At 36.7% G+C, this 26,841-nt stretch overlaps 1 protein-coding gene across 1 annotated transcript in view; it reads left to right on the forward strand.

Annotated features, from left to right (window-relative positions):
• The window catches only part of PHLPP1 (PH domain and leucine rich repeat protein phosphatase 1), a 299,915-nt gene that overhangs the window by 14,798 nt on the left and 258,276 nt on the right, over positions 1–26,841 (forward strand). The gene's annotated exons all lie outside the window — the stretch shown is intronic.

Raw genomic sequence — 26,841 nt, forward strand, 5'->3', positions numbered from 1 at the left:
TGTCGGGATAGAGAGGAAGGAAGCAGGATGCTAAGTCAGCTCCATACCTTTTCTAATAGAAGGTAGTATATTAAGGATTCCAGGGCTATTTAATTGGTGACACATGGCCTCTTGATCCCTGTGTGGCTTCTCAGGTTCCCTAATCAGCCTCTTGCCACCACTATCTGGGGAGCAGATGGCAATTATTTTGTGAGTATGTGCTTTTAAGAATGTCAGTTTCTCAGGAACTGTATACGACCTCTAAGATGTCATCAGCTTGCTTGGGTTCTATTCGTCATCTCTGCAGATGAGTCTTAAATCAGCATATGAAACCATTATTTCTCTCTTGAGCTCCAGACTTATATATGCCTGTTTTATATGTCTACCTCTTCAGAGGTGCCCTGTAGATATCTAAATCATTATATGGTCAAAACAGAATTTATATTCTTCCCTAAACTTACTCTTACTGGCACCACCATCCTCCCAAGGATGCAGGTTTGCAATTTTGATGTTATACCTAACTTTGCACCCTCACTTTACTCACATGTGCATTAATTGCCAGTGTCATCTATTCTATCGCCAATATTTCTGATGTCTTTCTCCTTCCCTGTACTTTCAGGAGACTACCCTAGTATAAAACCACATCACCTTTTGCCTGGTCTGTAGCAATTGCTTCCGAATTAGTCTCCCTTTTTCCGGTCTCTTTCCTCTCCAATACATCCCTCCACAGAGCTTCCAGAATAGTTTTCCTAAATCTCAGCTTTGACTATGGCATTCTACTGTTCAAGAATCTCTAGTGACTCCCTATTATCTCTGTTATAAAATAGAAACTCTTCTTTTTAGCACATGGTACCTTTTACATTCTGGCTTCAGTATATCTTTACAGACTCATTTCATATTGTTTCACTTTGTACATGCAGTATTCTAGAAAAATGGAAAAAAATGTACTACTTGTGATACCTTATATGCAATATTCTGTATTCCACTTTTCTTCTTTATATAATTTGACATCTTTCTGCCCCTTTCCTTTCCCCCTTCAAGTTGTTAACACTCCCCCTATACCATATATACTTCATATGTAAGTGTACGTATGTTGAATCACTCCCCTAGAATCTAAGTTCCTCAAGCTCTGGGACTAGTTAATTTTTGTCTTTTTATCTTGAGAGCTCTTAGCACAATGCTTTGTATATAGTAGGTATTTAATAAATGCTTTTTGAAGTGAACTTTTAAAATTCCCTTCTCCGCCCACATCCTCTTTCATCCCTCCTACTCTTTCACTAGGAGGAAACTGCTCTTTGGCCTTATACAGACTCTTCTCTATTCATTAGTCTCCTTGCTTGTCTTGGGTCCGTAACCAGCATGGAGCTACCCATAGTCAGCTTGAATTCTTGACCTTGTGCTTTTCCATTTCCTGACTGTGGGCTGCTGGAATGCTTTTGGGGAAGGCCATAAAACTTGATGATTAAATCTCTAAAAATTCACACTTTCTTATTCGAAAATTGGACTGTTTCTTGCAGCTTAGTAGTGCTTTCATCCATCTCTTATTCACTCTTTCTTTTCCATTGTGGCTGTTCCAAACCTTTTCTATACCTAATCTCCCAACCCTACTTCTTCCCTCTTCATCCTTAAGAAATGACCTTGTTACCTTTAATTATGAGTTTGCACATGAATTCCCTCAAATATTTTTTTCTACGTCAGATGAGGAGATGTTTCCTCCTCCTTTCTAATATTGTTTGACCATCACATCCCTCAGTCTTCCCTCCCTTCTTTCAGCCCCCCTTCCTTTTACTCCCCTTTTTCTTTACTACTTCTTCCCTCCCTTTTAGCCTCCCCTCCCTTGTCTTTCTCCTGTCCCCTCCTACTGCCTATAGAACTAGTTAGATTTCTGTACTTAACTGAGTTTGTTGTTCCTTCCTTGAACTAAATCAGATGAGAGTAACTCTCAAACGATGCTCATCTCCCTACCCTCTTTCCTTCTACTGTTATACATTTTTGTGCCTCTTCTTGTGGTGTAATTTACCTTTTTCTGCCTCTTCCTTTTCACATCTTCTGTTATAATCCCTTATTATCACATCGTTTAATTTAATCCTACTTCCTCTATCTTTGTGTATATCTTTTAAATATCATAATTTAAGTACACAATTCTCAAGATTAACAAGTATCATCTTCCCTTATAGAGATGTAAACAGTGTGCCCATATTAAATAACAAGTTTTTTTCCCCTTCTTTACCTTTTTATGCCTCTCTTCAGACTTGTGTTTGAAGATTGAATTTTCTATTGAGCTCTCTGGCCTTTTCATGAGGAAGGTCTGGAAATCCCTAATTTCATTGAATGTCCATGTCCTTGCCTGAAATATTATGCTTAATTTTGCTGGGTAATTGATCCTTGGTTGTAGTCCCAGCTCCTTTGCCTTACTAAATATCATATTCCAGTCCCTTCATTCTTTTAATGTAGAAGCTGCAATGTCCTGTGTGGTCCTTACTGTAGCTCCTCAATATTTGAATTGTTTCTTTTTGGCTGCTTGTGGTGTTTTCTCCTTCACTTGATAGTTCTGGAATTTGGCAATGATATTCCTTGGTATTTTCAGTTTGGGATCCCTTTCAGGGGTGAATGGTGGATTCTTTTGATGACTATTTTGCCCTCAGGATCTGGGACCTCTGGGCAGTTTTCCTTGATGGTTTCTTGGAGAATATTTTCCAGGCTCTTTTTTCATTATGCCTTTCTGGTAGACCAGTAATTCTTGAGATTTTTCTCTCCTGGATCTATTTTCCAGGTCTTCTCCTGGTTTTTCCAATGAGATATATTACATTTTCTTGTATTTTTCATTCTTTAGATTCTGTTTGACTGATTCTTGATGTCTCATAGAAGCATTAGCTTCTGCTTGCCCAATTCTAATTTTTAATAGATTGTTTTCTTCAGTTAAGTTTCGCATCTCCTTTTCCGTCTGTCCAGTTGTTCCTTTTAAGGAGTCCTTTTATCCAGTTAGTTTTTGTATTTCCTTATCCATTTGTCCAATTTTCCTTTTAAATTCTTCTGTGATTTCTTTTTTCACATTTTTAAAATCATTGGCCAGTTTTTCTTCTACTTCTCTAATTTGGCTTTTAAAATCCTTGAGTTCTTCCAAGAATTCTCTTTGGGCTTGAGACCAGTTCATATTCCCTTCTGAAGTTTCAGATGGGAGTACAGTCTCAATACGGACCTCTTTGGTATTCATGTTTTGGTTCTTGTCCCCATAGAAAGATTCTGTGTTTTTTTTCTGGTTTGCTTCTTGCTCATGATGATTGTATTTTTCCTGGCTTTTAAAGTGAATCTCCGCTTCTGGGGCACAAGGGGCTCTGTCCCATGGTTCTTCTGCTTAGAACTTGAGGCTTTGTGTATTGTGGCCTCTGGTTCTTTCAACTGGAAGCTAAAATGCAGCAGCTTACTTGGTACTGAGCTGGCTGGTGTGCCAAAGCAGAGGCCAGGTGAAGTCTTCCTGAGTTTCCCAGGAGTTACCCTGGAGTTAGCTGTGTTAAGTGTGGGGAGGGGTGATCTGGCCACAGGCGATCTAGTCTCCTGAGCTAGAGCATAGGCAAGGTCAGCAGTTGGTGAACCCCATCTGCGCTAGTGTCTTCCAAATTCCCCTGGCTATGCTGAGACATGCTTGGGGTTCTGGTATTGATAATTATGGTCTCCACCCACCTGGGGCTCAGGATCTCCTCCCGGTTTTCTGAGGTGGGGCTTTCTGGCACAGCTCCAGTCCTGCACTGGTCTCCTTCAGCCACAGCAAGAGGGATCCCCCCTTTGCGATTTTCCTAGCCTCATGGGCTAAGAGACTGTTTACCCCTTTGGCTGATCCCACTTGTTCCAAGATTTTTCCTAGGGAAATATTCTCTGGATTTTTTAAGGTCAACAAGGGGAAGAGAACAGCACTTACAGATCACTCTACCATCTTGGCTCCCAGAATCCTCCTTTCTATCTCTTCTGCATCAGTGTCACCTCCTCACTCTTCTGGGATGTTTTCCTGGCAGTCAGACCTCCTGTCTTTTGCATCTTTAATTTTTTCTATTTTACTATTTATTGCTTTTTGTTCTGCTTACAGACTTGCTCAGTTCTCCTGTAGGTAAACAAACAAAACCTGTTCTCATCTTTTTTTCCTTTTTTTCTTATAGTCTTTCTCCCTCTCTTATCAGTGAATTTCACCAAAGGCAATCCTACGCTTTTTTGTCTTGACTTATTTGTGTTCCTTTACATTAAGGGTAGGCTATTATATCGTGATGTTACTCCTCCTCTCCTTCTTTGAGAGCTCCTTGAATATTTTACTTTCCTTTTGTGATCCATTATGACTGTTCATCTTCCTTTCCCTTCCTTTTTTTTTTTTTGGCTTGTGTAAAGTGCTGATAATGGCACCATCTTAAACACAATGACCAACCATGATTATAGAGGCCCAGTGTTAAAGAATGCTACCTACTTCTTAACAGAGAGGTAATGGACTCAGAAACCAAAGGTAACATACATTTTTTTGGTATGGCCAAATGTCATTTGTAAATGTAAATGTGTTTTGTTTGATTATATTCGTTATTAGGGTTTTGTTTTTCTTTTATGGGCGGTGGTATGGGAGGAGGGAAAAAATGCTCATTAATTAAAAAAAATAATTTTAGAAAGGTTAGTGTTGGATTGTTGCCTATTTGAGGCAGTGTGATATAGTGGAATATTCTGGATTTGGAGTTGGATGATTTGGATTAAAATCTTAGTTTTATTACTTGAGTCACCTTGGTTGAATCATAACTTCTTCAAGCTTCAGTTTTCTTGTATATAAAATGAAAAGGTCAGATTTAGGTCTAAGGCTATTGCTCTTATGATTTTCTATGATCTTTTGGTTATCTGATCAGAAGGAAGAGTAATAACCTGTTGAATTTCTTCTGTTATGAATCTTTAATGTTTACTTTCTCTTGCATTGGGAGTAGAATTGATGTTTACATAGCACTTCACCTTCTTTAACTTTCACAACAATCCTCTGATATAGGTAATCCAAGTCTTCTTATTTCCACTTTGTGGATGATAGACTTGGGGTCAAAAAGAAGAGGTCATTGTGCCTTGCTTGAGATCATGTGACTTGGAAGTGGTTGAATTGGAATTCATCCCAGGTCCTTTGACTCCCAACCAGCATCCTTTGCATTGCTTCCTAGTTGGCACTACTACTCACATGAACTGAGAAATATAATCCTAATGTAGCAGAAAAGGAATAAGATGTTGATCTTCAATTCAACAAACAGTAAGAACATTGAAAAGCACATTTATTGAAGGATAATGTGAGATATAAAAGCTAGAAAGAAGAGTTGGCAGCCAAATAGAATGACTGTAGCTTTTTCTGAGTAGGCTTTTTTGGTATAATAACTCTTATTAAATGACCACAGGGTAGGTGTATCTTAGGCTAGTTCTGGGTTTGGAAACTTGGAGAGTTTCAAATCTCTTTGTTTCTGGGGTATATCTTTGGCTTATATACAGTGAAACTTAAAAGGAATAGACATATTGTTCTAACATATTTTGTTGTTACTTAGATAGATCTATTCCTGATATAGTTTTGAGGTTTCCAGTATACCTAGAAACACATTAAAGTTTGATAATCAGTCCCACTTTGCATTGTTATCCTGACAGTCTTTTGAAATCCTTCCCTTCCTTGAGTTACATTTTATGTCTCCCCCTCGTTGAAATTTTCCAGAGCTCCCAACGTTACCGTAAGTTTTTCTTCTCCAGTTTCTCATGACACTTGTTTTAGACCTCTCCTGTGTATTTGTATACTACAGAAGTGGCACTTCTACTATACTTATTTGCGTATTTTTTCTTATTCCCTTCCATAGTCCAAAAAGTCTGGATTCTTATTGGTCTCTGGGATCCATTGGGTGTGGTAGGATGCCTTTGCTTTGGTCACAGGGCACTTCTCCACTCCCTTTCCTCTGCTTTACCTTTTTGGTGACACTTCCGTGTTCCTACTTCCTATTGAATTCATTTGGGTCTCATTTGGCCAGTGTTGACCTAGAGTATCTTTGCTTAAATAATCTGAGATGGGAAACCAACCAGATGCTTCTGAATAAAAAACTCCTTGTTTTCTCTCTAAAACTCATGCCCCAAGATTGCCCCTGTTTACTATCCAGGCATCTGGAATCTATTAGGAGAAGGGATGTAGGTAGATGTAGCAGCCTCTCTTAAGGAGCAATACTGATCCCATTTTTACCTCCCCCTAATCCTTGTCATGTTCAGAAGACCAGCCTAATTGGGGTCCAGGGTATAATCCTTGTTGTCCCTTCTTTCACTGCTCTAGGTTTCCCATGCTTCTGCCATAGATATTTGATGTCCCCCTGTCTCCTCTTCTCCCCTTCCCCAAAACATAGTAAAAACAACCAATAACCAGGCTGTAATAAAAAGACTTACTGTATACATTAGTCTTTTGTGAAATCTCCTCTTAAGTCCGGTAACTATTGTGGTGAACTGGGATAATCCCCCTCCTAGAATGTAAGCTTCTTGAGAGAAGACATTATATCTTGTTTCATTTTTGTATCGGTAGGGCTTACCTGGTACAGCGTGAAGTGCATATAGTAGGTATTTAATAAATTACTGTCAAATTCATTATCTTGCTGTATTGGTGTGATCATTTCTTATATAAATGGAAATAATAATCCACAACTAGAATTAAATTCTTTGACTTCATGAAACTAACATAGCTAAACTAATTTTATGCTATGAAAAATAAAATGCACAAATAGGGACTATTCTATATTAAACTTATGGTTATAAAAGAGGCTTTAGAATTTTTTTTCCTCTTCTATAGTACTGATAAGCAGAATGAGCATAGTGGACTTGGAATTAGGACATCTCCATTTGAATTCCACCTCCAATCCTTTCTAGCTGTGAGGGTTTGGTCAAATCATTTAAGCTCTTTGAGCCTCAGATTTGTCTTCTGTAAAGTAGGTAAAATAAGACACGTTGAGTGTCAGCTGCACATGAATATGAGGAAGGTGCTTTGCAAACCATAACTGTTTAATAAGTATTTAGTAAATAAATATATACTAAATATTTAGCATTGGATTGAGTTAGGAGAAATAGAGTCTTGCCTCCCCTTTATCTCATGCATGTGACCTGGGCCAAGTCAATTCACTTTTATGGGCCACAGTCATCTCATCTCCAAAATGAGAGAGCTGGATTATTCATGACCTGAGATGTCCCTTCCAACCTTTCTACTACGATCCTGTGTTTTCTGATCCTGAAAGATTTGTGTCCATGACTTCTATAAAACTTCCAGGGTATATTCACCCAATATTGAATTAAAATTCCTCTGGTTCTTTTACCAGACTACGGATTCTGGGAAGGGGGAGGAGAAGGAGGAGAGGAAAGTGTTATAATGTACCTGCCACTTAGGTTGTCTTATGCATTTCCTTCATGATATTTGGCTATCTCATATTCTAAAATAGAGAAACAAAAAGATTTAAAAAAACTTATTTGGATATTGCAAGTAACATTCCCACCCCACCCCCAACTCCAGATGGTGTATCTAAGTAAATTTTATTATTATATTTCAGAGACTATTGAAGTAGGATGAAACTGCCACAACATGATCATCTCCTGCTGCTTCCTTGCTGTTCAAGAGTAGCTGAGTAATCTATCAAAAATAAATTTAAAAAATGAGGCTTTATTTCTAGAATGAGAAGATCTGATCTGTAACATGGTTCTAGTACCAGTTTTATATGAGATCATTTGGGAAGGAAAAGCAACACCCTCTCCATTTTGGTCTGTATGCTACCATCTGTTCTTGTATTTAAATCTTCACAGATGTTAATGGAACGTACCATGGTGTATGAAAGAGATACGATTCACCATGATTTGACACTGGTGCCAAATGAAAATGGCAAGCTGTGGTTGAGGGAGTGTCATTTAGACAGAATAATTCATTATAGATTACTGAGTACAAGTTCATTTGGACAGAGTGCTTGGGATTAAATGGTTCCAGTTAAATTTTTGAATTAAACATTTTTAAATGCACTAACAATCCATTGGAGAGAGCTGAAGTCAGGAAAGGTGGGCTCAAATTCAAGACACTGACCTTGGGACAGTGGGTATTGTGACTGCTCTGAACTTCACAGTTTCCTTATTTGCAAAATGGGGGTAGCTCTTGGGTTGCTGTGTAAGCCTCAAAGTGCTATTTAAACAAGAAGGGACAGCTGTTGCTATTATTATTATAATTATACTTCAATGATCTGTTAGCAAGGTGTAGGTACTCCAGCCATTAATACAAATCTGTGTATCTTCTGTAACTTAGATGATGACCTTATAGAGTTGCTGTGACTAAAATATTCCTCACCCTGTGACCAACATGGAGATGAGCCTCTCTCAATTTAAAGAGGGTTGACCTTAGACAGGCCTTTGATGAGACAGTTTTTAGAGTTCTTTCTAGTGTGTAGATCCTGGCAAACTTGTAGTATAGCCTTTGAGAACACAAGGTTTACCCCTCTGGGCCCTCACAGTGATGAAGCACTAGAGGAGGACCTAAAGGAGAAGTCATCTATAGATATTTACTTAAACAACATTTTTGCTCATGTTTGAACTGTTTGTTCAAATGATACAGGCATTTCAATATCTGTCATGGATTTTAAAAAAGTTAGTTTTGGTGAGAATTGTTTAAAAACTAGGAACATCTTTAAAGAAATCAGGTGGTGGATCTAAAAGAAGTGGCCTCTTTTCTGATCCTTCCAGATTTTTTTTTTTTAATCTACATGGGAATTTGTTGGTACAATTCACATTTATTTTCTACAGGCAGATGGTTGTGTTCTTTTATCTAAATATTGTGAGGAGCATTTGGAATAGAAGTGAAACTGATAAATGTACACAGGATGACTATATATACATATATATATACATATGAAAGTTGAGTTATTTTACTGTCTTCAAGGTATTTATTTGGATTCTCTCAACACTGTGATGTGAAGGGCAGGTAACTTAAAATTCTGAGCCTCAGTTTCTTCATTTATAAAATGAGAGGATTAGTCTGTCTGATTTCTAATACTTCTAGCTCTAAAGTTATTTGATCCATGGTTGGAGATTATAAGTATATGTATTTTTACATGTAGAAAAAATTCTCAGATCAAGAAAAAAATTAATCCGCAATTTAAAAAAATATTTAAACTTGTATCATGCAGACATAAAAAACCCTTGATGTTGTTGTTTTTTATTCCTTGCCCATTATGAAATACTTTGCTGTGATGGCAGAGATCTATGTGAAAGATGCTATTTATATAGTACTGATGAAATCATAAGCCAAGTACTTATTCCTGGCCCTAATGTAGTTGAGAGAATGCTGAAAGGAAATTTTTTTATTTTGCATTTTATAATTAGTTTTAAGGAAATGTCTCCCGTGAAGTTTTATAGTTATTATTGAGATTGTTTTACATTCAGGTTTAAGCTTGACTGCAATATAACAACTTCATACTCATGTCCAACTCAAGTGGAAATGCCATTATTAGTTATCATTCAAGCTTAATTTCCAGCAATTTTTTTCCCACTATCATTAGCACCTATGTTTCTACCATGAAAGATTTTTACAGGGACCTAGATGAACTCATTATATCAATACCAACATCTGACAGGCTGATTGTCATAGGAAATTTCAACACTAACGTTGGCAGCAAGGGAAAACATTCATTACCTTTCATAGCATTGGAAAAACTGTATCAGTTATGACTTCTTGCTCCATAATTAAGTCATCCAGTTGCCACTACCCATACTGTCTTTGTCCCATGAAATGAGAGAGAAAAATTATAGATGCAATTAAGATGTGGGAAACATCTCATTGATTCTTATGGATATCAGTTGGATAGGGACCAGAAATCCTTAAAACCAACATCCAGGACTGTTGTAAGCTGATGTCAGCATTATAAAAGCATACACGTACAAAAACATGTAAGAGGAAAGAGATTGATTTAATTTGTATCATGTCCTAGATGAATGGTAAGTAAGCCTTTGGGGTCATGTCCAGCCTGAACCAGAGTATTCAAAATTGTCACAGACTTCTGCTACCTAAGCAGCAGATTAAGGAAAAGTATATTTATGTGTAAAGAAGTAAGAACTAAATCAAAACATCTAGTTTATAGCTTATCCTTTGGTAAACTTGGTAGATGACATGTGGAATATTCATAAATGATGCTTGGCTCTACACAACCCTGGTATTTTTTTTGGGGGGGGGTGATCTGGACCTATGATTATGTCTGTGTAGGAACTCATGAGAAAACTCAGTATTTAGTCTCAGATAGTTGCCTGGGTATTGAGACCTTAAGAGACTTGCTCAAAGTCATAAAACAGGGTTATACAGTATTTGCGGGAGGACTAATGGTTTAGAGATTACTAATACTGAAATATTTCAAGGATGTATAGATAATCTTTTTAATGATGTAAACCTCCCTGTATATTAGTTAGTGTTTTAATGAGCTGCTGGGGACAAGAAAAAAATCATTTGCTTCATTACCAGTTTTTTTGATGAGCCTTTGTGAACTTACCTAGGCTGGTCTTTGGTCTATGCATTTTTTCTTGAGTCTATACTTTAACTCTTTCCAACTTTAAAGGACTTGCTTGCGCCTGGATATCAAGGTCTTTGCTGGTTGAAATCCCAGGGTCATTGCAAGGTCGTGATGAAGCACTGGAGTAGAATTTTAATAGTATTTGTTTATAATAATGTCTGATAAATAACTTGCATGAATTGAGTGGTGTCCAAATATTCCACTCTTGAGCTTAGCATTTGTAGAGAGTATTTTCTCCTCCCATCTAACTCAGATTCTCTCGATAGTATCCCTGAAAAAGTGGTGTACCAAGCAGCCAGTCAACAAGTAGTTATTAGTTCTTCACTTTATGTCACTTACTGTTCTAAGTATTAGAGATACTAAGGTAAAAATAGTCTCTGCCCATGAGCAGTTTATATTCTAATGCAGAAGACAACATGTAAACCTAGGTATGTACAAGATACAAAAGAGAAAGAATGTTACTTTAGAGGAGAAGACTTTGGTAACTGGAGGGGAGAGATGACTCCTGCAGGAGGTAGCACTTGAGATAGGAGGAACCCAAAGTCTTTAAGACTAAGCATTCTTGGGTGGGGGACAGGTAGGACTGAGGGATTGAGATTTGGAAATGGAGCATCCTGTGTGAGGAACAGCTAGGAGTGGTCCAATATGATGAATATATGGAGGGAAAGAGAGCATACGAAGACTGCAAAGAAAGGAAGGGTTCAGGTTGTACAAAGCTTTAAAGGTAAGGACTTCATAGTTGATCATGGAGGCAGAAGGGGAGCCATTGGAATTTATTGAATGGAGGAGCAGGGTAACATGATCAGACCTGTGTTTTAGGAAAATCATTTTGGTAACTGAATGGAAGATGGATTGGAGTGGGGAAGAGATTTGATGAAAGAAACCAATTAGCAAAATATTGCAGTAGTCTGTGTGTGAGGTTGAGGGCTTTCTCCAGGGTGTTGGCTGTGTAAATGGAGAGAAGGGGTCATGTGCCTGGAGATGTTGTGAAGGTATGAATGAATGACAAGATTTGGCAACTGGTTGGTTATGTGAAAAGGTAGATGACACTGAGGTTGTGAATCTGAGTAAAGAAAGGATGGTGGTGTCCTCAGCAGTAATAGGGAATTTCAGAAGAGAACGAGGTTTTGGGGACAAATTAATGAATTTGAGTTTGAGATGCCTATGGGACTTCTAGATTGAAATAAATCATAGGAAGTTTGATGCAGGACTGCACTTAAGAAAGAGACTAGGGCACAACATATAGGCCTGAAAGTCATCTGCATAAAGATAATTGAATCTGTGGGAGCTGAAGAGATCACCAGGTGAATATATGGTAGAGAGAAGATGATCCAGGACAGAGCCTTGGGTGTGACATGGATGAAAATCTAGCAGAGGATATTGAGGACTAATCAGACAGGTAAGGAGACAACCGGGAGAGAGCAGTGTCACAGAAATCCAGAGAAGAGAGTGTATCCTTTAGGAGAAGGCAGTCAATATATCTAATGTTGGGTAGAGGTCAAGAAGGATGAAGACTGAGAAAAAGTCATCCAATTTGGTAATTAAGAGAACTTTAATAACCTTGGAAAGGGCAGTTTCAGTTGAACAATGGAGTCTGGCTTCTGTTTGAATACTTTTAGCAATGTGAAACAAAATATTCTAGGTTTCAGATATCTCAAATTGTATTTTCTTATGTTGAGCCATAATTTCTTTCACTTGGTCTTAGTTTGATTCCCCCCGGAGCCGCACAAAATGTGTAATACTTGCTCCAGGTATTTGAGGACTACTAGAATGTCCCTTTCCCCTAAATTTTTTTCCCCCTCTTGTCTGAAAATTCTTAATTTCTAGACTCTTCATCATTTTCTAATCACCCTTTTTTGTATGTTTCTTTGTTGTCTTAGCATGTGAAACTTGGTGAATGTTGAGTACCTTGGGTTATTATTTTCTCTTGGTTTGAGCTCCATATTCCTGTGAATGTACCCTATAAAATTAATTTTATTAATAAATATCACATTTGACTCATTGGGCTTGTAGTCAGCTAAAATCCTTAAGCTGATTTCATGTAAACTGCTGTTGTCAAGCCTGGTCTCACCCATTCCACATTTGTACAATTTATTTTTGAATTCAAATGCATGATTTTGTTCCTGGTAGGAGCAATGTGGGATAATGGAGAAAACATTGAATTGGGGTATCAGGAGATCCAAGTTTTGGCCCTGGTACTGCCTCAAAGAATGGATGACCCTGGTCACACTAGTTTTCTCTCTTCTCAGTATCCCTACCATTCTATAAAATAAGGTAGTTGGACTAAGTATCTGTAAGATACTTTCCATTTATATGATGCTGTGACTTTTTAATGCTCTATATTTCTTACTGCTTCCAGCCTGTTGAAGTTGTCTAGAATTTTCATTCTGCCAGCCTGTTTTATTGGTCCTCATTTCCAGCTTTGTACCAGCTGACCGTATCATTAATACATTGATATCTTGAGTAATTTTGCCAAATTCCTTACTGCAGTATTCACTTTAAAAATTACATTAAATTAAAAGTTCCCACCATCCCTAAAGGATTTTCCTCAGAACAGTCTAGTGAGAGAGGCAGTGTAAATTTTATCTTCATTTTCCACGTGAAGAAATGGAGGCTGTGGGAGGTGAATGACTTGCCCTAAGTCATAGGAGGGTGACTATCTGTTCTGGACAGAAGCAGTCAGTGTTTGATTCTTCTTGTTTAGTTCCTTGAAATGAGGGGTCATTCAAATAGCTCCACACTGCTGTGTATCCAAAGTGTTTGTTCCTTGGGGCTACCAGTGTCTTGGCCTTTATCAGAAAAGGAAATGAGGTTAGTTTGGTGCAACTTTTTCTTAGTGAACTGAAGCTGATCCATAGGTATTATTAGTGGAATTGTAAGTTGAGAGTGCTCAAGCATATTGGGCAAAAGAAACCTTTATCACCTTGAATGTGAGAGTAAAAAGGTACTTTCAGAAGTACCTTTGCTTCTTGTCGATTACTGAAGCATATCAACACAGAACTTGGCATCTTTGAATGACTGCATAATCAAATGATTATATGTACAAAATAATACAAACCACAAAGTATTCTATAAATATAAGCCACTACTGTTATTAGTAGTAGTAATACTAATTATACCAGCTTTGACTGTTACTAGCTATGTGATCATGAGCAGGTAAGTCGTTTAACTTTTTAGGTCTGAGTTTCCTTGTTTGTCTAATAGGAGTAATAAAATTTGCATTACCCATTTCACAGGGTTATTGTAGGAAAAGTTCTGTGAAAACCTTAACAGTTCTGTTTCACTGTGTGTTGTTAATAATTGTGATAAATGCCATAGGGCATTAGAAAGGGGATGATAGTTCTAGTATGGAACTGGCTTCTAATCTCAGGGAGCTAACCAGTTTCTTACTGCTGTGGAGCATTTAATAGTTTCATTAATAATCTAAGTGAGGGTAGTGCTACAACATCACTATGCTGCCCCACCTGAATCTGTGTATTACCCAAGCTAGGTTCTCTTCAGTGAGAAGCATCTTTGGGCTACTTTGAGTCAGATAAAAGAAGGTAGAGATGTTAAATTATTGCTGGGTGCACTTTGGGTGGATCCAGACTGTCAGCTTGCATTTGGTAGTTGATTTATTAGGAAGATTTTTAATTTGATAACCTTTAAAAAATTCAAAACCCATTTTGCCTGGCCAGTGCTTTCATTTAGGCAAGATTGGTTGTGGTATTTAACACAGATTTTGTTTTTGTACATAAAAAACATCACTGATTGATGCACTTTTTTGAAATGATAAGAGCTGCCCCTTAAGAACGTGCCTCTCTTCCTGGGTTGTGGAACTAAATTGTGGTTTAAGTGTATTAATAAAGAAAACATGATGCATTTACAAATTAAAATTAAAAACAAACTGAATTGGGGTAAAGTGAATCAGTCATGGTTTTTTTATTACTGAACCATCATCAGATTAGGAAAACTAAAAATTGTATTTCATTAGCTTAGCAAACTTGTATTAATTATCCAGTGTGTTCCACTTGTACTGGGTGCTAATATTTAAAATTGTAGTTTCTGAAGCAAAAAAAAAAAAAAAATAAAAAGGAAACCAGAGCACTTTCAAGTTCCTATTGATTTTGGAATGTAATTTAGAAGTTCTTTATCTTTTTTTGTGTGTCATGGCCACTTTTGCCAGCCTGATGAAACCTATGGACTCCTCTTAGTAAATTTGTTAAAAACAACAACCATCACTTCCCAAGTTCATGAAGCTTAACAATCCCTGAAAAAATTACTCTAATTTTGTTGGCATGCTTTTAATTGATTTAAATCCTGAATGTCTATTTTATTTGTTTAAATGTAGGTTATAAAAGTTTACTTGTGAATAAGATGAACTGATAATGTGTAGGGCCCTTCCCTTCAAATGACTACCTGTTCACATTAAAAATAATAAATGGTGAAGCTTTAGAATGAAGTGTTACCCAGAACCTTGTAAATTATTCAGGATGGAGTTCAGTGGTATGGTACAAATAGTTTATGAACTTTTGAGAAATTTCCCAGTTGTGCTGCTGGTGGTTATTTACACAGACATCAGCCTTCACAATGGGACCCTTATGCATAGGCTAATGAACTGTTATGTAGAAGATACTTTCTAATATGTTAATATTTTATTTATAATTGTCTAAGTGGAAATATGACATCTTTTAAGCTTGGAACCAAATTGAACAAATAGCCCCTCTTAACCAGAACTGTTCTCAGAAGAGAACATAGAATATTTTATAGAATCCATGAAGTACATGGCACATAAGAAGTTCTTAATAGATAGTTGTTGATTTGGCTTGAGAATCTGAGAACTTTCTAGAAAGACCTTCTCAGGTCATGTTGTTGTTTTTGTTGTTGTGTTTGTCCTTCCTTCTTGAAGAAGACCATGACATCAGGTGACTTTGATTTGAGTGAGGGAGGGCTGTGCAAGGTCACCAACCTCACTTTCTTCTTGCTAGCTATTCTATTATATATACTTAAAGACAGATTCTTTTCTGGGGAAAGTAGACCATACAGTACTTTGTGGTCAACAGACTAAAAACCCCACTTAGTTTTGTGATGCTTGTACTACCTTTGCTTAGAGAAACACATACTACCCCAAAACCCGCTTACCTTCCTTACACAGGAGATTAAAAGTTGGTCTGCCAGCTGAGCATGAATTAACATTCAATGGCAAATGTAGTCCAACTCTGAAGAGTAGGGAAATTATTTTGTTTGTAAGAACCTGGAAAGAGATTCATCTGATCTCTCTGCTAGAAGACCTTTGATGATGAGGAAGCTACTACCTTCCAGTCCCTTATACATTAGGACAGTTTTAATTGCTGTGAAGTTTTCCCTTAAATTGAGCCAGTAGGGTTCTGTGCTTTAGGGTCAAGAAAATTAAGTTGAATTGTAGTCCTTCAGATGCTTGAAGGTATCTGTCTTTAGTTCTTAGATGGCCAAGGGAGCCAGTGAATAGAAAATGGCAGCCAAGCAGACTCTGGCCTATTATAAAGAAAAACCTCTTAACAAATAAAAGTATATGAGAGCAAAGTGGGCTGCCACTACTGAAAGGAGTGGCTTCCTCCTTAGTAGTGAACTTAAAGACTGGATGGCCATTTGATAGGGCTGTTGAAGGAAGGATTACTGTTCAGGTATGGCTTATAGTAGATAGACTGAAATCCCTTCAACTTAGAGATTCTGTAGTTTCAAATCTAACTATTCTGAAGATCCTCTTTGTGGACACACTTCTTCTTGAGGGTGGTTCCTAAAATATGTTAAGAACTGAACACAATGGAAATAACATTGAGATCACTTGCACTTGGTGTCAGTGACACAATTTCATATATGCAGGGTGTGAGACACTTTTGGCTCAAACAAATGTATATGAGGATATTTGACCATAAAGCTTTTTAGAGCCCTAAAATATGTGTATTACATTTCATAAGATCTCAGAGTTGTCAATGATTCCTTTCCAGAGAAGGGGGAAAAAGTCACTTTAGTTTTGGGGAAAATCATTGCCCATGTCTTCTTATATAACAGAGTGTAACTTTGACAGATAAACTTCATTTAGAAAAAAACAAACGTTATAAAGACAACAAAAAATCCCATTGTTCATTTAAAAATTCTTTTGGACTGACTTTTTTGGGATAGAAAAAAAACTAATGAATTTCAAAAAGCAAGTTTCATTTTATTGTAGGCCTAGAACAACCAGGAATCACCAAAAATTGGTTTTCTAATATAATTGAACTTTAAAAACTACTCAAAAGTGTCAATAAAACTTAGATATAAATCTGAAATGACCTTTTAGCATCATGTTGAACAGAGAAATATACCAACTTTTCTCTTAATTTAAGCTTCACTGTAATAAAGTCATGAATCCAAAGTTAAGACAGGTAATGTGTACTATGTGATTATTTCTGTGGGAGTGGTGGTACCATTGTAGCCTTTTCCCTCCTCCACAGTTGAAGGATCATCTGTACATGTTGAATATTAAAAAAAAAAAAAATCGACTAGGTCTACTAGTACTAATACCAACTAGGACTAGTTAGGCTGACTAACATGTAAGTAAGCCTTTTGTTGGAAATGAAAATACTCTGACTTTTTCCTCTTTTTCCATTAGAATAGAGTAGCTGAGTGGTATATTGGATGGAGCTTTGGACTTGGAGTGTGGAATACCTAAAGTCAAATCCTGTCTTAGATATTAACTTATGACGTAGGAAAAGTCATTTGGCTTTTCTCAGCCTCAATTTTTTCATCTGTTTCATGGGGTATTTAAATAATAACTTCTACTTCCTCCTTCCCTTCCCCTTTGAGGAACAGATGAGATGTAAACCTTAAATCTTCATATAAATGTTAACTATAATTAGAATTCATGTTAGTAAAATGTTCATTAGATAGATGACTCCCCCACCCCCTTCTCAGCTATTATTCTGTCTCCTATTTACTTTCAAACTTCTAGAAAGAAACACCTGCACTTTTGCTACCTTTGACCAATTTTCCTCTATTTCTTTTAGTCTGACTTCTGTCCCAAGCCCTGAGGACCTGGCAGACCCTCTTTCCCCCCACCCCAGTTGCTCTCAGATCTCATGGATCTTTTTTCTGCTAAATCCAATGACCTTTTCTAAGTCCTCACCCTTCTTAACCTTCCTGCCAGGTTTTATGCTCTTGACTATTTCCAATTTTGAATATTCTTGCCTCCCTTGCCTTTCGTGACCCTCCTTTCTTCTGATTTTCTCATATATTTCCTTCTTCTCAAGCTCTTCCCTCAGGGCTTTTCCTCTTTTCTCATTACACTTTCTCTTAGATTTCAGCCTCGGTTCAGTTTCATTTTTATGCACAGATCTATATAGTCAACCCCAAATCTTCTTTTCTGAACTTCATTTATGGATCACTGCCTACCTGTTGGGTATCTTATAGGCATCTCACACTCAACATGTTGAACACAGAATTTCATTCTCTCCCACTCTAAATCTCCTCTTTCTAATTTTTCTAGTTCTATTGAGGATACTGCCACCATCCTAGTTATCTTTGACTCCTCTTTCTTATTCACACTTATATCTCATCACTTCTCAGGTCTTATCAATTAAATATCTCATCTGGTCCTTTTCTCTTACCAGGTTCTCCCATGATTTAGGTCATCTCCTCTCACCTGGACTTCTAGAATAAACTCCTAATTGGTGACTCTCCTTATTTTTTCCTTCTCCAATCTACCCTGCCCATGGTGGCCAAAAATCCTCTGAGTTTCAGAGGTTGTGATTTGCCCAGTGTTGTAAGGCTAGTAAGCAGTGTGAAACCCAGGAATCTTGATTCTTAGTGTGTGGTGCTTTCCACTGTCCTTCAGGTGGTCTGTTTTCTTTGTTCTTCTTCCTCTAGCTTTATTTACCTTCAGGCCATTTTATTACTCATGACCACATCTTCCAAAGGGCAAATGAGTAAAAGAAGACAAAACAATTCAGCTGTTTTTAGGATTGATTTTGAGTTTTGTAGGATATCTAATCACTAGGCAGTGGATAATGGGTCCTTTATTTGCACCACTTAGATTCAAGAGACAGAGTGCCATTGTGAATAAAATAGAGAACTTGGAGTTGGAAGACTGGGTTCAAATACTTTCTGTGGTATTTATTAGCTATATGTCTTTGGTAAAGTAACTTAACCTTTTAGAGCCAAAAGTACCTCTAAAACTTATCCATTAAGTTATATGTGGTCGAGGTCTCTTAGAGGAAATCACTGGTTCTTGATGTGTTGATGTAGTAGCAAAAAGAATGTGTTATCAATCATTCTTCTGTTTTCAGTGATTTGATTCAAATTGTATCCTAGAATTTGGATGATTTTATTTCCTGACACGTGATATTTGCTCAGAGAATGCAAACTAATTGTAACATTATTCGAAGTGAGATTAAAGAAAAGTTCTTTTGGGGGAATGGGAAATAATTTAGCATTAAGCTACTTTGAATGATATTTGAAAAATCTATGCTTCATCTCCTTCCTTAGCATGAGTAATTTTAGAATTGACTTTAATAATACTGTTTTACAGTATTGTATAGCTTTGGAAATAATTTCTGCACTTCTAAATACAAGCTATTTAGACTTTAAAGCAGTGGAACACATATATACATTGGACATTGCCTCTTTTTCATTAATGGTGAGGTCATTCAAGTAAGTTCCCCCAATGACCTTGGATAATTGGGAATTAGCTGTATTTCCCTTGAGCCTTGTTCCTCATTATTAGGGAATTGCAGAGAGTGTTATAAAGGGGTCTGGCCTGCCCCAAACTGATTGTAGAGTCAAGGTTATTTAGGAAGTGTGACAGATGTGAATTGGTATGGTTCTAAAGCCTGGCACCTTGGTATTGACAAGAATAATAAAAAGGGTGTCAGGTTTTATGGTTTAATAATCTTATTGATATTATGATGATATAATACCGAGGTAAAATTGTAAACATGGAAGAACACTTGATATTTGTATAAGACTGAATCTCTTCCTGTTTGATCTGATAACCTTTAATGACAAGTGTGGGTGTAATCATGTTCCTTATAGGCTTTAACTCTATGGGATAAATTTAATTAGGTAAGAATGTATTGACGGGAAAGGTAAATAAACAGTATGTTGTGGTCATGCTTCCCATATTACTTGAAAAAACCAAACATAGAGGAGTTCAAACCACAGATAAATTGAGTTTCCATGGAAGAAGTCAGTGCTCAATTTACATGTTGCTACTGTGAAGTGAAACAATTTAAAATAAGGGATTTCAATTTTATAAGGTCTTCCAGTGGATAGTGTTAACTTGTTTACTTTTCTAAAGTAGAATTAGGATGTGTGTAGAGTAAGTGCTTAAAAAGTTAAAATGCAAATGAATGAAGGTTTTGATCAGTTTAATGAAAAAGCATTTATTAAGTGCTTATCACGTGCCAGGTGCTTATTACTAAGCCCCTGTAGTCCTTGCCCTCAGGAACTAGCCTTCTAATAAAGGAATTGAACACCTATAGGGAAAACTTGGGAAGTCAGGGATGGTGAACAGAGTCATGGATCAATCATATTGACATATCCTTTCCAGGAGTGGTGATATTGATAGAGTTTCTGTGCCCTGAGCAAGAGTTAGAGAGAAAGCAAAGTTGTTGAGAGAGAGAGAAGGGGACGATTTGTATACATGTTGTTATGTCAGGAAGAAGGTTGTTGTTCATTGTAGTGGGTTTAAGGGTGCCTGGACATGGTGAATTCTCTACAATTAAGAGGACAGGACCCCAGGGTCCTGGAGTACCCAGAAAGAGGTGGAGGGTGGAGTGCTCAGCAGGACAAACTTTTTATTAATAATAATGCATCCTGTTTCTTCATCCACTTTAGTTAAAATGTTTTTGGTAATCATGCAATCAAATGTCTGATTGGTTTTGTAATATCCTAAATATAATCTAAGTTTTTTCATGAGAGAAAGATCTATTTAAATACTGTCTTGAGAAGAAAAGGATTCTTATGATTACACCTCACCCTTTTGGTGTATGTATTTTTAGAAAATTAGTAGATGCAAATGTTAAGTTAATTCATTTTTTGTGGAAAAGTTAAAAGGAAAACTCTTAGGGAAAATATATGTCTCTTAGAAAAATGGAAACCTATGGTTTAAATTAAGGATTTGAAACCAAAATACTGTATCACAGATTTATATGAAATGTCAAAGATAAGATATCAAGTCAGAATATGTCCAGCTGCTAGAAGGCTTTCTTTCTGATTATGCAAGGGCTAGACTAATTCATGTTTAATGGGCTGAAAAAGATATTTAATTTTTTAAAAATAGTGAGGTTTAGTCAAACACAAAACCGTCCTTTTGTCTTCAGTGGTGGCTGTTCTTTTAAATTTCGATTTATGTAACATAACTCTCTTCTGTCCCACTTTTCATTATTTATTGATTGGAAATGGTAAAAAACAAAACTAAACATGGTTAAGAGATTGAAGCCCAATATAGGTGAACGCTTAGCTGCTTTAAAAGAATCCCTTTCGCCAGGCTTGACTGAATTATAATAGAATCCTAAAAACTTTGGCAGATCAGTTCTCTGAACTGTTAGTGTACTATGAGAAACTTTGGTTTTCAGCTACTGGAAAAACTAGAGAAGGGAAAATAATCCCCATTTTCAAAAAGGATAGAAAATGTAGATTCTGAAAACTGCCCCACCCCCAGCTTGACATTGATTCATAAAAAAATTGTAGAACAGTATTTTAAATGGATCATTTGTGAACACTTAGAAAGGGAAAATGATGGTCACTAGGAACCAATGTGGATAGGTTCAGTGAAAATAAGTTACATCAGATTAACCTTATTTCCTTTTAAAAATAAAGTTACTAGTTAGATTGATATGTCACGAGGTTGAATGCATATCTTCAAAAAGTAGCCTTGGAATTGAAGCTAAGTTGGTATTTGAAAATCCTAACTCATTGCCTTCCTGTGTGCCATTGAGGATGTCCCTTAACACCTCTTAGTCTGCTTTTCCTTATCAGGAAAATTAGGAGGTTGGAATCAGGCAGTAAACCTTTATTGAACACTTAGAATGGATGTCGGGCACTTGCTAATAAATGAGCACTTGGGCTATATAAAGAAAGGCAAAAAAAAGAGTGTTCTCAAGGAGCTCACAATCTCATGGGGGGGGGACCCCATGCAAGCAACTCCATACATTACAAACAAGCTATAATACTGAATACATTGGAAATAGTAGAAGGAAGGCACTAGGATATTCGGAAAGACTTCTTGTAGAAGACAAGATTTTAGCTGGAGCTTGCCAGGAAGCCAAGAGGTATGGGGAAATGAAAATAGGATGGAAAATGTCATTTAAAATGCCTGGAGTTGGGAGATGGAGTTTGACTAAATAATTTCTAAGGGCCATTATAGGTCTAATACTCTGAGTTAATGTAGTTTTTCAGTTTTAGCATTTCACAGATTTCCTCAGGATAATTTCAGCTCTATATTCTCATGATATCTTTGTTGGGTTATATTGGAATTCCTATGGGTTGGGCCAGATAGTCTCTAAGAGGTCCCTTCCAGTTCCAAGATTCTGTGGTTCTGGAATTCCATGAAGTTGGAGAAATGTGGGCTGCACAATTTATGCAACTGCATAGGATGATAACCTATAGTTGGTAGGATTGTACTTAAAGGATGTTTAGTGAACAGACCTGAATATTGAGTAATGGATTTCTCCTGAGGGGAAGTCTCTAATGGCATACTGTGGGACCTTGTCAGCTGTCAGTTCTGTATTGTTCAACATTTTTATCTGTCTTGTTTCTTGGATAAAGAAATAAATGGAATGCTTTTGAAATTTTTGAATGACCTTAAGCTGGGAAGGATAGTTAATTTAGAGAGCATCTACAGAACATATTCAGACCTGAAGTATATTGACAGAATTTAAAAATGCTGGCATAGGGAGTCCTGGGATGTTTTATTAGAGCAAAATAGAAATTAGTTATTTTTTATGAAGAAAAATTGCCTCATATAATATTCTTGATACATAATTTAATATTATTTTACAGGCAAAAATAACTGACTGCTTTATTATCAGAATAAATTCATTTTTCACATGGAATCTTCAGCATTTTGGAAATATTGTATTTGATGACAGAATCAGGGTCTACAGAAAACCTGATGAGCTTATACTGAGATGAAATTTAATAAAGATGAGTATGTGAAATCTTTTACTTGTTTTGTTGATTTTTAAAACTTCAACTAATTCTAACGAGGGAGACTAAATTCAAATGAAAAAGACCTGGGGGTTTAAATTGCCCAAAAGCCCACTGTGAAACAACAGTCTGGAATCTGCTGATAAAGCTAACACATTTTATTTTTTGACCAGACATTTGGTTTCCTGGTTGAGGAAAATGCTCGGTTTAGGTTTACAGCTTCTTGACAATTTATAGGCTTAGTTGCTTAGGGTTCTTCAAGGTTAAGTGACTTACCAGTCACACAGTAAGTACATATCAGTCACAGGATTTGAACCCAGGTCTTCCTGCTGTGTGGCTACTCCCCCAAATTATCACTTGTGATCTTAAGCTTCATGAATAGAATTAATGTATAGTATCACAATGGGGGCAGTTATTGCATTGTTCTCTGTTAATTAATTTAAAAAGATGAGATTCAATCTATGTAGTTTAAGAGGGAAGAAGCAATGGGAGTGATGTTCCATTTGAGAAGATTTCCCTTGAATATGCAGAAAGACTTCCTAATATTTAAGCTTTTCTAAAACAAGAAGTTGTTTTACAGAGTCTTCCCCATGGTTATACATGGTTAGATGGTGAGCCTGAGGACTCCTTATCAGGAATTTTGCCAAGGGGATTCATATCAGGAGGGAAATTGTTCTAGATGATTTTTAAGGGTCCTTACAGCTGTTAAGATTGGATGATTTCTGCTGTCCTTATTAGAGTGAGTATAATTTGAATAGAGTGTTAAGTGGTGAGTAATTTAATTTTTACACTTATTTTTTGCTATACTGTGATTTAAAAAAAAAACAAAAACCTTAAGGTTTCCAAACTCCTTTTTTTCGTTGCAAACTTCAACTTGCAATTGTTATTAGAAGGAAAATGTTGTATTTCACTTTGGTGGAAAAGGTCAGATAGCATTATTTGAAGTTATTTTTTCAGAATTACTCTGAAGGAAGTTTTTGCATCATTAAAATAGTTTTTCTTAGGTACCTTTGTGGGTGTATTGCTGGTTTTTATATTTGGTGGTATTGATTAACAACAGAGATATAGAGCAAACAAGAACGACACATGAGAGGCAGTGTGGAAGAATAGATACTTAACCTTTAAGTTTGGACAACCTGGGTTCAAGTGCTGACTGTGACTTATGTTGGCTATATGGCCTTAGGCCAATTTCTTAACTCTGTTGGTGCTTTAGGCAAGTGTCAAAAATTATAATTTGCAGAGAAGGTACCAAACTGCATTGATAGAGAGACTTTCCTCACCAGGGAGTTCCCTCTATCTGTGAAATCATGCATCTACATGACTTCTTTTCCCTCTGAATAACTCATTCTTTACTAGGTAATAGGAAAGTTAATTTTACACCTGTCAGGAACTTAAATATCTATTGCTCAATATAGTGGAGAACTGGTAAGTAAGCAAAAAAAGTCTTTTGAGTGGCCCACATAGATGTTGTAAAACATCATGTGCTTTCCAGGAGAGGCCTTTTCTTTCCCTAAGAGCCTGTTTTCTTACTTTATTCTCCATTCCAACACACTGGTTAACTGACTTCTAAGCCTGCAGGTTAGAAACTGAGAGTTCTGGTGTTGATAGCCACTACAAATGACATCTGGCAGCTTAACCACAATATATAGAGATATAAAAGCTATTCAAAGTGGACAGAAGAATTTTTAAAAGCATTCCCAAACAGGGCCATGCAACATAAGCACAGTACAGCTCCATATCTCTTTGAGCCCTGAGGACCGAAAATGATGTTCAGGAGATAAGAGTATTCTATATACTATGGAGCACTTTACAACTTTGAGGTATCAGACACCTCCAGGGAATCTGTGACTTTTGGAGGTAAGCCCTGGCTGCTTGAAACTGGTAGATAGTCAGTTCAGATATTTCTCTAAGGTCATTCATACACTAGTTTAGGTCAGAGGTGAAATTTTAATCTAAGTCTCTAAGCCTAGCATCTTATCTACTAGGTCAGCCTGACTTTTACAGTTGGTTTCTGATACTCTATACGAAGATAGGGAAATGTGTAACATTTAATTTTTTTCAGTTAATATGTATTTTCACTCCCTACCATTCCCATTTTCTCCCTCTTACCCCCAGAAGAAAAACAAAACTCCAGTATTAATTAAAACAAAATTTCATATTGTTCATGTCCCAAAATGTGTTTGAGTTTGTTATCAGTTGTTGTTAGGAGTAGGTAATATAATTCATTATTATCCCTGGAATTGTGGTTAGTCATTACATTAAATAGCTTAAGTCTTTCATAGCTATTTGTCTTGACAGATATTGGGGTGTTTGTATAAGGTGCTTCCCTAGTTCTTCTGAGTATGGTTTCTATATTGAATTGTAAAAATTAAAAAAAAAAAGGTTTTTATCCTTAAAAGGGATAATTTCTCAGTTGCTTATAAAACATCCAAAATATCTCTTTGCTCAAATTGAACAATGAGGGCTCATGATAACTATTTTTATAGTTTTACTTTATCTTCAGCATAGCTGTCATTTCTCCTCAGAATATACCTTTGGTATATGGAGAGGTAGGTCTTCTTATCCCTATTTTACATATTAAAGAGAAAGTGAACTGGAGCTTTCCAAACCTTGAGATCTTTTCTTACTGTTCCTAGATTTAGTATTGGAGTCCACACATTTGTGTTTATTGACATTTTCTCTCATTGCTCTATCACCACATAGTTATCTTCGGACTTGGCCCTGTAACACTCTATTCCTGGGTCTTTAAGAGTAGACAGAGTAATTTTTACAAAGTACAGAGAGCCCTGCTTACTTTGATGGAGTTCACATTCTTTATCTTTTTTTTTTCCTAGTGTACTCAGAAGTGAAACTATGGGGATTATTTTTCATTGCACTCCTCTAGGATAGGACTGTTTACATATGCCTTCTTTCCTTATTTGAATTGAAGATGAGAATAAAAAAGAATGGAAAAAAGTTGGTGATGAAGAGAGAAAGGAAGAACACTAAATTTCAAGTAAGACTTTGTACCTGATTACTCCTCAGGTTTATCTGAGTATTTTGTATTAAAACTGAGTATTTTCACAAGTCATTCCCCAATTGATAAATGGTCAAAGGATATGAACGGGCAATTTTTGGAAGAAGAAATTAAAGATATCTATAATCATATGAAAAAATGCTCTAAATCACTTTTGATTAGAGAGATGCAAATCAAAACAACTCTGAGGTACCACATCACACCTATAAGATTGGCAAACATGAAGAACAAGAAAATGATAAATTTTGGAGAGGATGTGGGAGAGTTGGAACACTAATTCATTGTTGGTGGAGCTGTGAGCTCATCCAGCCAATGTGGAGAGTGGTTTGGAACCATGCCCAAAGGGCTACAAAAATGTGCATACCCTTTGACCCAGCAATATCGCTACTAGGACTGTATCCCCAAGAGATCATAAAAATGGGAAAGGGTCCCACATGTACAAAAATATTTATAGCAGCACTCTTTGTAGTTGCCAAAAACTGGAAGTCAAGGGGATGTCCATCAATTGGGGAATGGCTGAATAAATTATGGTATATGAATGTAATGGAGTACTATTGTGCCATAAGAAATGATGAACAAGAAGACTTCAGAGAGGCCTGGAAGGACTTATATGATCTGATGCTGAGTGAAAGGAGCAGAACCAGGAGAACTTTGTGCACAGCAATGACCACAGTGTGCGAAAGTTTTTTCTGGTAGACTTGGAATTTCGTAATAACGCAACAACTTCTTAAAAAAAAAAATCCCAATGGTGGTTTTCTAAGGCAAAATGCCTTCCACACTCAGAGAAAGAAATATGGAAGTCATTCGCAGAATGTAGCAGATCATGTTTGTGTGTGTGTGTGTGTGTGTGTGTTTTTGTGTATCATGTTTTGATTTGTTATATGATTTCTTCCATCTATTTTAGTTCGACTACATAGCATGACTATAGTGAAAATGTACTCAATAGGAAAGTATATGTAGAACCTATACAGAATTGTATGTGGTCGTGGGGAGGGAGGGGGGTAGTGGGGGGCAGGTGTGGGGGGGATAAAAATCTTAATTTTATGGCAGTGATTGTTAAACATTAAAAAATAGTAATAATAAAATAAAATTAAAAAAAAACCAAACAACTGAGTATTTTCCATTAAAAATGGGGAGCTTGGATCTAGGTGACTTTCA

This window comes from Notamacropus eugenii, chromosome 4 (genome assembly GCF_028372415.1).
Source record: "Notamacropus eugenii isolate mMacEug1 chromosome 4, mMacEug1.pri_v2, whole genome shotgun sequence".
NCBI lineage: Eukaryota > Metazoa > Chordata > Mammalia > Diprotodontia > Macropodidae > Notamacropus > Notamacropus eugenii.